The following is a 14,982-nucleotide window of genomic DNA, read 5'->3' as shown; positions in this document are numbered from 1 at the left end:
GAGTCACCCACCCCAAGCTCCGTGAAATCGGTGAGGCCTCCTTCTGAGGAACAGAGTTTGGCATATGTAAGAAACAAGAACGGGGACTTCCCTGATGGTCTAGTGGCTGAGATTCTGCACGCCCAATGCAAGGGGCCCAGATTCGGTCCCCGGTCAGAGAACAAGACTCCAAATGCTGCAGTGAAGATCCTGGATGCCACAACTAAGACCCGACACAGCCAGATAAATAATTATTATTTAAAAAAAAGAAAAAGAAACAAGAACAGCACCAACATGGCACATGGGAGCACTATTTTAGAGCAAAACCCCATATAGCCTCAGCTCTAACAGTGGAGGAAGGACCACATGTGAAAGAATGAAGATACTTTAAAAGTTCTCTTTCTCACACTTTTTCTTTTACTCCACCCACAGCCTTCGAGGGGTTAAGATGTGAAGATGGGAATGCCCAGTCAAGAAGAACACTTTTAATTTAGAATTCATAGATCATTGTCTTAACCTGATGAAATCTATGGATTCCTTTTCTTAAAAAGTGCATGTGACACAAAATTACAAATATAATTTTGGAAGGCTGACCACCGCTACTAACCCAATTTAGGAGCTCAGTTCTGAAGAATTAAAGGAAAGACAGCAAGGGGTGATCTTTATAGGTTTATACTTTCTGCAGGCCTAAAAGGGGGAAGGAGTGTGTGTTAGCTTCCTATAGCTGCTATAACAAATTATCCCAAATGTGGTACCTTAAACAGCACAATTTAATTGTCTTACCGTTCTGGAGATCAGAAGCCTAGAATTGTTCTGCAGGGCTGTATTCCCTCTGGGGGTTCCCGGGGAGAATCTGGTTCCTTGACTTTTCTGGCTTTTAGAGGCTGTTCAAACTCTGCTCATAACCTGCTCCATCCTACCTATGCTTCCATCATTACATTTCCTTCTCTGATTCTGACCCCCTCTTCTCCTTCTCATAAAGACCCTGGGATGGCAGAGGACCCATCTGGGTAACTCATGATAAGATCCTCATGAGATCTCCTCATCTCAAGATCCTTAACTGACTCACATCTGCAGAATCCCTTTTTGCCATGTAAGGTAACGTATTCACCGGTTCTGGGATTTAGGAAGTAGACATCCTTGGGGGCCATTATTCAAACTACCATATGGTGCCTGAAGGGTTTTACTTTGCAGAGGACTAGGGGTTCTGGGTAGAAGAGCTAACCGGAAATTGAAAGTAGGCATTGACTTACCACGTCCTCCAAGTTTTTATCCTCATGGAAGCTACAGGATGGGAACCAAATCTGGGCAATGGGAAGAAATGACTGTGCTGCAGTGCTTGAGACAGCATGATTCCCTGTTCAGCCATGGCTCCAGGGAAAGACACTTGGTCTCACTATGTCTTGAATGGTACCAGGCAAACTAGATTATTGATGACTTTGAATGGCACCAACACAAAAAGATAAAGGAGAATTGAGGAGATGATCAAGCTAATTGAGGTTATATATTTAGTCAAAATATTTTATGTCACTCTCCCCTCAGTTTTCTGGATCTTTGAAAGTCATTTTTCCTTAAATGTCCAAAATACCTAGATAATCTCCTCAACTAGCCCCTTCATTTTCCCTAGATAGATAGGATAATGTGCAGGCTTGAATCTGAACATACAAAAAAGGAAATGATCTTTGTCCATAACATGTTAGGACTTTATGATTACCTGGAGGAGTTTTTGCAGATTTCATATAACACTGAGAGTGCTATTCTTAGCAAAATTCACACTTGGTATGCTCAGTTTCAATATGAACTCAATATTTGAGGAAAAGGAAATTAAATCAGCATTTGGGTGGTTGTTTTCTTTTCTGTTCTCCACCAGACTGGTGTGTCTGGATCCTGTGATCAAGATAGAATGTCATTATCCTGGTTTTTGTCTGTGACCTGTCAGAGCGGACGATTGGGTTTGAACTGAAAGGCAGCCCATATGCTGCTGAAATGCTTAATTGTAGCAACAGAGAAACATTGAATAAGCTTCATGTTGAAAATGTTGTCAGTTCTCTTCCCAAGTCCTTCAGTGTTAAAACTGGATAAAAAATAGATGGTCGAGCAAAGGCTGTTGTTTCCCTGATGTTCTCAGAAGCCAGTTCCAGTCCTTGGCTTAGCTTTACTGCTGAGTTTGAACTGAGGCTGGTGAACACATAAATGCCATACAGTCCCCCACATTGGAAATCAAATGGAGGTTTTGCATCTTTCTAGAGCATTGCACTAGAGTCCTGTTGATCTGATTCTTTAGATTTAAATGGAAAACCCTCCAGGGAAGTTTTGTGTACTGTAAGCATGATCTCTGTTGGACCAGATAATAGGAGCTATGTGAATGTAATGCAAAAGAGAGAGAGAGAAAGGCGGGGTGTGTGGTAATGCAGAATAGAAATTATTCAGTTGAGACTTTCATTTACTGGGGCACATAATATAAAAATGCCTCTCTCTCAACTGCCATTTTATTGTGATTTCTCCAAGCTTTGGGGAAGATTATTTTACAAACAAAACAAGTTTAACTCTCAAGAAGTTAGGTTGATGAAGCTTCATATGTATTCCCAACAAATACTCATCTACACTGTGTTTTTAAACTGCACATGTTTTAAAGGTAGCATTTGAAATCAACGATAGTGGATATGATTATCACTGATTTCACTTAGATAAACAAGGAGTAATTGATTTGAAAATGGATCTTTTATTAAAGGAGATATAGAAAATGGTTAGATAGCTTAGTTTAATGATTCCAAGGAAACAATGACGATAGTGAGGATGCTGCTTTTAGTGCTATGATAACTAAAAGAGACAGTGTCATGAAATTCTATACATGCCAAGAATGCTCATCTTGACATCTAAATATTAATACATCAAGAATGTTAGTTCTTGGCATGTTCCCTCCTGTATTAGTCAGCGTTCTCCACAGAAACAGAACCAGGAGGAGCTAGGTAGATAGATGACAGATGACAGCTAGCGAATAGATTTATTATAAGTAGTTGGCTCATGGAGTTAAGAATTCTGACAAGATCTTCCGTCAGCAAGCTGGAGACCCAGAGGAGCCAACATTGTAGTTTCAGTTTGAGTCTGAGGGCCTGAGAGCAGAAACCCGATGGTGTATTTCTAGTCTGAAGATGGGTAGTCTTAAGACCCAGGAAGAGCCAAAGTTTCAGTTCGAGTCTTAAGGAAGAACAAAAACAATGTCTCAGCTCATAGGCAGTCAGGTGGAAGGAATTCCTTCTTTCTGGAGGAGGTGCAGCCTTTTTGTTCTCTTCAGGCCTTCAACTGATTGGATGAGGCCCACCCACATTAAGTGGGAGCAATCTGCTTTACTCAGGCTGCTGATCAGATGTTAGTCTCATCCAGAAATATGCTGTCCACACAATGGAATATTATTCAGCAATTAAAAAAGAATGAAATACTGATACATGCAACAACATGAATAAACCTTGAAAACATTGTGCCAAGTGAAAGAAGCTATACACAATATTACACTATTGCACTTATATGGAATGTCCAGAGGAGGCAAATCTATAGCGACAGAAAGTAGATGAGTGGTTCCATAGGGCTGAAGGGAGGAGATGGGGGAATGATGGCTCAAATGCAGGGGCTTTCTTTTTAAGGTGAACAGTATGGTCTAAAATTGATGGTGGTGGTGGTTGCACATATCCATGAATATCCTAAAACCCAGTGAATTGTTCTTGGATGCTTGCTGTGCCAGAAATAAGCACAGGATGCTCTGGGAGCTGATGAGAAAGTGAGGGAAAGCTTCATGGAGGAAGTGATACTTGCTGCTAAGTCGCTTCAGTCGTGTCCGACTCTGTGTGACCCCATAGACGGCAGCCCACCAGGCTCCCCCGTCCCTGGGATTCTCCAGGCAAGAACACTGGAGTGGGTTGCCATTTCCTTCTCCAATGCATGAAAGTGAAAAGTGAAAGTGAAGTCGCTCAGTCGTGTCCGACCCTCAGCGACCCCATGGACTGCAGCCTTCCAGGCTCCTCCGTCCATGGAATTTTCTAGGCAAGAGTACTGGAGTGGGGTGCCATTGCCTTCTCCAGTGATACTTGAGCTGGATTCTAAAATATAGGTAGAAATTGTCCTGTAGAAGAGAGACAGGGAAAATAAGGAATGTAAGAGCATAAAAGGAGAATATTAATACCAGAGAGGATAACATGAGCAAAGGTTTGGGGGAAAGTAGTAGTAATGGAAGTTTGGATTTTTGATCATGACGGTAGTGGGACTGGAGAGTTTGGGAAAGACTAGAGAAAGGGTGTGACGTGTATGGACTTCACGCTCCCGGTTAGCAGCATGCTGGAACACCACGAACACTGTTGCATCTTTGATCCTTAAGTAACACCTAAGTGTGTTTTAACCAAAAATGTATGCAATCATAGCAGTGCCTGTAGAAGCAATATTGAGCTGACCAGGTCACAAAATATAGCACAGAGCATGAATTGGCTGCATTAAATGTTAAGAAGTACAGCTCTTATATCCCATAAATACCTTAACTTTATGAATGAGCCATCCTCTTGCACTACTTGCCTCCAGAAATTCTCTTCCTATTTCTCCTCCTGTCTTTCTTATCTCACCTGGAGCGCTAAGTCTAAAAGATAGGAGTGTAATTTTAGGGGGGAAAAGAAAAGAGTTAAGAGGTATAACTTAATAGGCTGGTGTACACAAAATATTGTATGTTTACTGAAACATGTAAAACTTTCCTCATAAGTCTATAGGAGAACCTGGCTGGATAGAAAACAGTCTTTTTCAATTGAGAACAATGGTGAAAGGCATACGGAAAGAAGTGCAATAATTGTGGATGCATTTGTAGGTGTTACAAGCCATAATCACATCACTGCTGTATCTGTGCAGTAATTATTGCTGACTTGCTTTACGTGTTTATAGTCCTTCAAATGTACTTCCAAAAAAATAGAATTTTAAAATAAGTTTTGAAACACATAAGTGCTGAGAATACTACTTTCAGTTGTAGGGTTATTCAGTTCAGTTCAGTTCAGTCGCTCAGTCGTGTTGACTCTTTGCGACCCCATGAATCCCAGCACGCCAGGCCTCCCTGTCCATCACCAACTCCAGGAGTTCACTCAAACTCATGTCCATCGAGTCGGTGATGCCATCCAGCCATCTCATCCTCCGTCGTCCCCTTCTCCTCCTACCCCCAATCCCTCCAGGCATCAGAGTCTTTTCCAATGAGTCAACTCTTCACATGAGGTGGCCAAAGTACTGGAGTTTCAGCTTTAGCATCATTCCTTCCAAAGAACACTGGATAATTAAAGGTAACTGCGGCACCAGACAAATCCATGTTATCTCAGAGACTGAATAAGGTTTCTTGCTTGCTTTTATACAATGGGATATAATTTATTTCCTCTTGAAGATATATCATCTGGAGTAGGCATGATCCAACAGAAGAGACACTGAGCAGTTAGCAGTCTTAGCCCAGAAGTGTCACCTAGCACTTCTCTTCCAAATCCATTGGTCAGAACCAGGCATGTGACCCCAGTCTAACTCAAAGAAGACTGGGAATACAGGGGAGCACAGGGAATATTTGCTGAGCACCGAATGGTCCTGTTACATGTGTGTAATGAAGAACAGGTTAGAGGCTGGGAGGCCTCCCTCTATCGGCAGTAAGCTTTTACATTGCGGGAGCAGGGTACACACGAGATGGGTGGATTGGGTGGAATAAAACAAAGAGAGGAAGCAAGAAAAGCCATATGGCTGACAATTTTCGATCTCAATATCCATCTTAGGGGACTCCCCTGGTGGTCCAGTGGCTAAGACTCTACGCTTCCAGTGCTGGGGGCACAGGTTCAATCCCTGGTTGGGGAACTAATAAGATCCCAAGTGCTGTGTGGTGTGGCTAAAATAAATAAATAAATTATAAAATGTTATATATATATGAAGTAATTTGAAAAAGAGAATTTTAATTAATAAATAAATATCCATCTTAGGAATTATCCAAGCCAGTTAATTTCCCCCTTGTCCCTCTGGCGATCCCTTCCAGGCTACTGGAGAGAGGGCTGAGTAAGGTAAAGAGATAAAAGTATGAAACATGGAGACATTTCCTGTCTGTCAGAGGCACAGGAGAGGAGATGCTGACTTCTGATGAAATAAGGTGGAATTCACTCATTCGTACTCCTTCTGTTTTTCACTCTTGCATATAGCTGAATAAAATAAATTCAGGGGTATCTGCGTAGACTCATAGTACGGAAGCATTGGATGGCCACAGTAACCACTGTGACATTTACATCTGATACGATATGACTTTATTCAGGAAACCGAACCATCCCATCCTCCTCCAGGACTCCTCCAGGTCATCTCATCACCACGTTTATCCCTTTCCCCTTCAGAAAGTACAATATGTCAAAACCAGCAACGGTGACCACATTAGAAAGCCAGGCTGGGAAAGACAAAGCACAACACTGCCAGTTCTGCCCCTTTCAGAGCACAAGTGGCCTCTGGAAATTCAGCAGGACCAAAAGGGGTCCTCAGACCATCATCTCTGCCCAGCCAGTGGCTAATGCTTAATGGATGGCCAACAGCTAATTTCCTGTGGCTTAAATAAGACCAAAGTGAACCAATGGGTTTATCTTCCTGGTCATAAATCAACAAATCGGCAGTGTACTTTCCCTTGAGCTTAACTGACAGTTCAGTTTTCCTTGAAAGCATTAAAGCACTCCAGCAACGTGACTGGAGTCATTAGCTAGAATTCAGAACGATTCTCTTCCTACTCAATAGATTGTAGGAGAGACTGTCAGGATTGATAAGTGGATATGTGACCCATGGACTTTTTTTTTTTTTTTTTGCAACTGAGACACATACTTCCTAAATCCTTTGCGGAAAATAGCTCCCTATTTCTGGTCCTGCAGTAACTTATATCCCCTATAGGGCTGTGTGTGTATCAAGAAAACAGATGTTTTAGCAATTTTGCATCTCCAGTATCTGTCACTGTCAGAAGCATAGCTAGGGTGGGGGACAGAGCAGACTACACCTCTGATTCTGGGCTTTAAGATACAGTTTTGTGAAACGAATGAATAATGTCAGAGATCAGAAGTCTAAGACATAGTCCCTGTGAATGAAGAATGAGAAGGAACCAGCCAAGCCAAAAGCAGGGGTAGTCCTGGCAGAGGGAAGAGTAAGAGTGAAGGCTCTGAACCAAGGAAGAGCATTGTACGTTAGAAGAGCAAAAAAAGAGAAGCCAATGTGGCTAGAGCAAGACCCTATGGACTGTAGGACTCACCAGGCTCCACGGTCTATGGAATTCTCTAGGCAAGAGTACTGGAGTGCATTGCCATGCCCTCCTCCAGGGGATCTTCCCAACGCAGGGATTGAACCCACATCTCTTACTTGTCTCCTGCATTGGCAGGCGTGTTCTTTACCACTAGTGCCACCTGGGAAGCCATAATGGAATAGATGAGCTGAAGAAGTAGATGGAGCCAAACCATCCTCAGCCATCATGTCTTCCTGGAAGTCACCATTGTAAATATTCACCATGATCACTACCAGCTCAGTTCAGTACCTTTTTTTTTTTTTGGAGTTTCCATAGTAACCCGAGTTTGCAGCTCTTCCTACTCTTTTGCTATCTTACAGTTATCTTTTTATGTGTTGGTTACCCACTAGACAATGAACTTTCTGAAAAAAAGAATCCATTCATCTTTTTTATCTCCAGCATGCATACCAACACGTATAAGTGGTCAATGAATGTTTCTGGTATAAATGGATGAAAAAAATGGTGACATTGTAAGTCTCCCTGTGACAATGGCTGGAGCTGGTATGATGACAGGGAGCAAAGGAGGATTCTAAGAGACAACGCTTCTCCAAAAACACTTGGAGTTTTTCCAGTGTGATTTGACCTCCTTTCAAGAAGTCTGTCCCTCCTCCCACCCACCCTTCTTCAGATTCTTTCTAAGGATGACCCACTTCTCACTAAGATTTCTTCCAGATAACAGGTTATTGGGAGCCTTCATTAAAGAAAAAGGTTTCCCCTTCAATGAAAATGACTGGAAACGGTGAAAAGACACAGTTTGAAACTGAAGGCCCCCTGCCAATACGATGACCCAGTTAGGAGCCAAAACAAAGAACAGATAAATCAGGGGAATAAAAGTCTCCCATCACCCCACCCCCACCCCGCCCTTCTCTCTTCTACTTACTGCAGTGAGTTCTATGAAGTTTTAAACTTGAGGAGCTAATTTAATTCCCTAGAATTGGAAAATTCCAGCCTTTACCTCAAAGTTCTTCCCAGAGAAGTGGGGATAGAGTTGTACACACTCTTATGCTGTGAGAAGGTCAGTTTTCTTCTCACCTCTCAGATGCACAGTTCGCTGTTGCTCATTCTTCTTCCCTTTTCTCTCTCCACCCTCCCGTACACCTTACAAAATGTATCCTTGTCTTACTTCTCTCAAAAATTATAATAGCTCAGCAACAACTCATATTGGGGTGAGTTGGGGGTTGGAAGGTACAACAGAGTGTTGGTAAGGTGGGGAAAGAAAATTACACTCCTTAGGGAAGTGGCTTTTTAAACAGTTTTATTGAATTGTCCACTAATGGCAAAGGAGAATTGAAGAGTACATCTTAGGGCTTGGAGGCATAGGCAAGCCTGAACATTTAAAAAAATTTCTTGTTTTTTCTTTAAAATTGCTGAAAATTTCTTTTTATCACACACACACACACACACTTCTCTGCTGCTAAGTCACTTCAGTCGTGTCCAACTCTGTGCGACCCCATAGACGGCAGCCCACCAGACTCCCCAGTCCCTGGGATTCTCCAGGCAAGAACACTGGAGTGGGCTGCCATTTCCTTCTCCAATGCATGAAAGTGAAAAGTGAAAGTGAAGCCGCTCAGTCATGTCAGACTCTTAGCGACCCCATGGACTGCAGCCTAAGAAGCTCCTCACATGGGATTTTCCAGGCAAGAGTACTGGAGTGGGTTGTCATTGCCTTCTCCCATACTTCTCTACTTTTGTACTAAAATTAAAATAGTCCACCTACCAAATCTTTGGACAAAATTGACGACAAACACCATGAAGTTTATCCTGTGCCTTCAGGTACTAGTATCTCCCAAGACCATCTTTCCCCCTGAGAGAATGAATGCCCCCAGTTTAGACCCTTTCCCCCAGGACATCCGTTCTTTTAAATTTCAGGCAAGCACATGCAGGGGTTGAAGCTACCTGCCGTAAGTTTCAGTGAGACAGTGGACGAGCAGACACCCAACTGGGTTTTAACCCAGTCTCAATTGAGCTTCTTTAGAAGTCTGTTAGGAAAGTTGCTGGAGACCAGAGAGGAGAGAATTTGTCATTATCTTTTGTTTAAAAGATTGATTTATTTAATTTTTTAGCCATGGTGGGTCCTTGTTTCCGCCCTTTGACTTTCTCTAGTTGCAGCAAGTGGGGGCTGGTCTTCGTTGTGGAGCACAGACTCTAGGTGCACAGGTTCAGTGGTTGCAGCACGTGGGCTCAAGTAGTTGAGGCTCTCGGGCTCTAGAGTGCTGGCTCAGTAGTTGTGGTGCACGGGCTTAGTTGCTCTGTGGCATGTGGGATCTTCCCAGACCGGGACACTTCTCAAACCAGCGTCCCTTGCATTACAAGGTGCATTGTTATCCACTGGACCACCAGGGAAGCTTCTGTTATGTCACTTTTTATGGCCATTGATGGGTAAGCAAAATTTACAGAGATGTAACGGTTTACTTCCTTATGATCGTTGCTAGGTAGGACATGAGAGCAGAGCATTTGAAAGATTGCAGAGGCTGTTCATGGTGGCTTTTAGCTTATTAGACTTCAGTTTCCTGTGGGCCTCATTCATTTCCTCTGTCCTTCCTCTATCCTTGTTTATCTTCTCCGTCTTGCCCTCAGAGCTCCAGAAGGGGACGTGGCTAGTTCTACTTACCTCACCTGAAATTTCTGCGTGTGACAGACCACGAGATAACTGCCGCTTTGGATATTCTTTTTTCCAATTAAAATGTGATTTTGCTTTTCTGTGGCTCTAGCAAATTATCATTTTCATTGCCAAAAAATATTATTCAACAAATAATTTTTGCTGTCTTTTCAATGCATTAAGGAAACAAAAACCTTATGTCACAGTTCAGTTCAGTTCAGTCGCTCAGTCGTGTCCAGCTCTTTGCGACCCCATGAATCGCAGCACGCCAGGCCTCCCTGTCCATCACCAACTCCCGGAGTTCACTCAGATTCACGTCCATTGAGTCAGTGATGCCATCCAGCCATCTGATCCTCTGTCGTCCCCTTCTCCTCCTGCCCCCAATCCCTCCCAGCATCAGAGTCTTTTCCAATGAGTCCTCTCTTCGCATGAGGTGGCCGAAGTACTGGAGTTTCAGCTTTAGCATCATTCCTTCCAAAGAAATCCCGGGGCTGATCTTCTTCAGAATGGACTGGTTGGATCTCCTTGCAGTCCAAGGGACTCTCAAGAGTCTTCTCCAACACCACAGTTCAAAAGCATCATTCTTCGGTGCTAGGAGTGCACACTATAGAAAAGCATTTTATAGTTTCTAAATTTCTCTGCTTTGATTTTCCTTCTATTCCTGGTGCTTAAGACAATGCCTGGAATAGTTCTTTTCCCAGTCTTGTTGAATTTGACTGAATCTTGAAAAAATTGTAGAGCAGAGACAATGTACGGAGGATGTAACTCAAACACCTTGTGCTACAGAAGAGGATCTGGGAAGCCAGGCTGATTGTCCATGGATGAACAGGTAGTGGCAGAACCAGCCAAGTCTGGTCCATTGCTCTATATCACACAGCCTCAAAATTGAAGCTCGTCCAGTGTTACTAAATTGACTCTCTCTTAATAACTTGGTTCTGCTTTTAGAATTATCTAGGATCAGATGTGATCTATAGACTAGCTTGTTAATGTTGAAATGGCTCCCACTTAAGCTACTATGTTGGATAAGATGTGTTTGGCTATAAGTGACAGAAAATCTAAGTCAACTGCCTTAATAAAGCATTTTATTAGCTTACATAATTGGAAGTCTACAAGTAAGTTAGGTATTACATGAGACTTGTTATAGCTCATTACCTGTCCCGCTGTGACCCCATGGCTCCACCCTCCTCCCTGTCCTCAAACCGGCAGTGAAAAGGCTACCATAGTACCAGGACTCCTGCCAGCGCTCTGCGAGGTGGGGGCAAGGGGAGAGTACGTCTTTCTGTGCATCTCTGTGAGGGGCAAGGACCCTTACCTGAAGCCTCTAATAAACTTCTTCTTGCCATGTGTGATGGTTGATTTTACTGTCAGCTTGCTGGGCTAACGGAGGCCCAGATAGCTGGTAAAACATTGTTTCTAAGTATGTCTGTGAGGATGTTTCTGGAAGACACTGGTAGACTGAGTAACAGAGAGTAGGTCACCCTCATCGGTGTGAGTGGACATCATCCAGTCCAGTGAGGGTCCAAGGAGAGCAAACATGTGGAGAGAGGACAGATTTGCTCTCTGCCTGGGCCGGGACATGCATTTCCTCCTGTCCTTAGGGGCTCTACAGGCTCTCGGGCCTTTGGACCAGGACTGAATTATACCAGCTTTCCTGATTCTCCAGTTTACTGATGGCCTCCATAATCACGTGCACCAATTCCTATAATAAATCTTTCTCTCTCTCTCTCTCTCACACACACACACAAACTCATGCACCCAACTGGTTCTTTCTTTTATGTTTTTGGCTACACTGTGAGGCATGTGAGATCTTCCCCAACCAGGGCCAGGGATCTAACCCGTGCCCTCTGCAGTAGGAGCATGGAATCTTAACCACTGGACCACCAGAGAAGTCCCCCAATTGGTTTTCTTTCTCTGGAGAGCCCTAATATACCACATTTAAGACAAATGGACATCGATCAGTGAAAAAAGGCTTCATTATATCACAGTAAGCCTAGTTTATGAAAGTAGTCCTTGGCCTAGTCGCTTGGCTCTGAATTTCTCCTAGTCCCGTAGTCCCATGTCCCCACATCCAGGACCTCTCACTTCAGATTCTGCCTTATTGTCACTTCTCAGTCATTGCTTGGGTGGCAACTTAAATTTTCTAATCAACAGCTGAGTCTTTAGCATCACATCATCTTTGCCTCTCTCTGCTCCTTCTGCCCTGATCCTTGATCCTGAGTTCCTGTTTGGGGAACTGTCCAGCTCTCTGCTTGCCCCATGACTCTGACTTTTTGCTTCTTCTTTCCCAGCTGCCACCATGGCCATGGACCCCCTCTCAGAAGCTTTAAACCTATTCCTTTCGATGACCTTCTTCCATGTCAGCAAGTTGTCTGCTCTGTCTTGTTAGTCTGTGTCTCCTGCTCTGAATTTCCACACTGAGTTGGCCAGTTCCTGGGATGCTTTGCCATCTCTTTTTGGACTTCTCATTCCCAGTTACTTGCCTTGATGGTGAGCCTCAACTTCTAGCCCCATGCCCTGCCCCTACTTGGAGGCCCAGTGCTTATTCCTACTAACCCTTACCAGCTCCATCACAAAGTTTGTAAGGGGCATGTCCCATTCCTAATGTGATCAACCTTTGTGCTAGTCAATCATTTCTTAAGATATAGAAATTGTCTTCCTAGTCAGGAGAAGGTTTTCATTGCATCATGGAGCTCAGACTTCACAAGATGGTTTAGTGCAAACTTCTAGACTCCCATAGCACTTAGTTTTACCAGTTTGTAGTCTGTTTTTATATATATCTTCTCTCTCCCTCTTACAGCCTAGTGACTCTAAGTTCCAAGACAACTAGGGCTCCATCTTATGCTTGTTCTATGCAGAAGGGCACCTTGAAGTTCCTGCTAAATGCTAGTGGACTAACTGAGCCAGGTGAACAGACTGAGTCCAAGTCCAAGGTCACAGAGCTGGTGGCAACCAGAACTCAGGTTTCCTGATTTCTTGGATTGTCTGAATTACAAAAGAAAGTATATAATATCGGCTTTAAAATAGTTCTTGCCAGTCCAGGTTCGATGCAGGATACTGGATGCTTGGGGCTGGTGCACTGGGACGACCCAGAGGGATGGAATGGGGAGGGAGGAGGGAGGAGGGTTCAGGATGGGGAACACATGTATACCTGTGGCGGATTCATTTTGATATTTGGCAAATCTAATACAGTTATGTAAAGTTTAAAAATAAAATAAAATTAAAAAAAAAAAAAAATAAAATAGTTCTTTGTATCTTATCATATTTTCCTGTCAAAGTGTACTAAAGGATTTTGCAAATAATTTCTCCTTTACCATTTACATTTCAGTAGGGAGAAAATGTTGTTAAAACAAACCAAGATTTCCTGAAGGACTCACTGAGGTGAAAAAACACTGAAAACTCATCACACAGCTAGTTTCCTTCACTTCTCTCATTTGCTTTTCAGACCCATAGTTGAATTTCCCCATTCCCTCTCCAAAGCAAAAAACTGTGGCTAGCTTTGTCAACAGCAAATAAAACACGGGTAACTACTTTGTAGTCAGTTCATGTATTCATCTCTCGGCATCTATTATGAATCTATTATGAATCAAGCTATACTTGGCAAATCTGTGAAAGAGCGTGTGAAGCTTTCTTGCAGAACAAAAAACAATAACACTCATATTCATGGATTGTGATATTCTGGGAGAGCCATATGTGACTCGTGTGTCTTCAAAATATTTTATTCTGTTGATACATAAAAGGTTTGAAAATGTTGTTTTCTCGGCCTCTGATGTTCAAGGAGGCTGAAGAGCTGGAAACAGGGTTTTTTCTTATTCACATGCAAAAGTTATATCAGAAACACTCTTCTGACATAAGTTAGTTGTGTCTTCAGGAGTAAAAACAGGTGTCCCTCTTTTTCAGGCCACAAAATCCACCGGTTGTTAACAGAGAGTGACTGTTAATAAATTATATGCCAAACAGAGCTTTGCCAGTACCCAGCAAGTGAATGTTTTCTGTTTGTTTCTATTGAAGTAGAGTTAATTTACAATGTTTTAGTAGTTTTAGATGTACAAGTGATTCATTATTTTTATAGATTATGTTCCATTTAAAGTTATTATAAAATATTGGTTATATTCCCTGTGCTGTACATTCATCCATCTATCTTATTTCTTTTATACCTCATAGTTTGTACTCATTAATCTCCTTTCCCTATCCTCTTAATGTGTTTGCAAATTAAATTATTCTTCAGATCTATGAGTCCAGTTTATCACCTTCATTCCTTTGTTTTATTTTTTAGATTCCACATATAAGTGAAAACACACAGTATTTGTCTTTATCTGACTTACTTCTCTAAGCATGATACTCTGTACGTCCATCTACGTTGTTGGAAATGACAGAATTTCATTCTTTCTTATGGCTGAGTAATATTCTGTTGTATATATACCACATCTTCTTTGTCCATTAGATACTGAATATTTTGAAAGGTACCATGGAATTGAATAGGGTTCTTCTGCCTCTGAACTATGTTTAGTATTTCAACATAAGGACGTCTTGTGTCATAGAAGGAAGAAGATATATAATTATATTTTATTTGTCAATACCTCATCTAGTTACAGAAAAGATTTAAAGCAGCTTCCATAGAGACTTAGAGTATAAGAAGAAGACAAATGAAACAGAAGAAATGTGAGAAAGTTGAAGCCAGAGGAAAATGAGGGCAGTATATAAAGTTTATATGAAATTTAAGATGCAAAGACTTAAGTCAGTGCTAGGATAGTTCACCTAAGAAATATGCTTATGTCTGTCTAACTTTTGGAGAACTAAACATATACAAATCCAGACTTTTAAGCCAGAGAACTTAGACTAATTACATTTCAGAAGTATTTTTCATTTTACAAAACAATTCATCACTATATTCCTTCAAATAATGAGGCATTTGCATTTAAAATACATTCATGTTGTTGTAGACGAAACTTCAGTGTATCCATATATGATGTTTTACATCCTTTCTGCTGAAATAGGCATGAATAAATCATACCTTATTGCTTAGGAGGCCTTCCCTGGTGGCTCAGATGGTAAAGAATCTGCCTGCAAGGCAGGCGACCCAGGTTGGATTCCTGGGTTGGGAAGATCCCCT

This window comes from Bubalus kerabau, chromosome 3 (genome assembly GCF_029407905.1).
Source record: "Bubalus kerabau isolate K-KA32 ecotype Philippines breed swamp buffalo chromosome 3, PCC_UOA_SB_1v2, whole genome shotgun sequence".
Classification (NCBI taxonomy): Eukaryota; Metazoa; Chordata; class Mammalia; order Artiodactyla; family Bovidae; genus Bubalus; species Bubalus kerabau.
The sequence above is the reverse complement of the archived record's forward strand: the minus strand, read 5'-3'. Positions refer to the sequence as shown.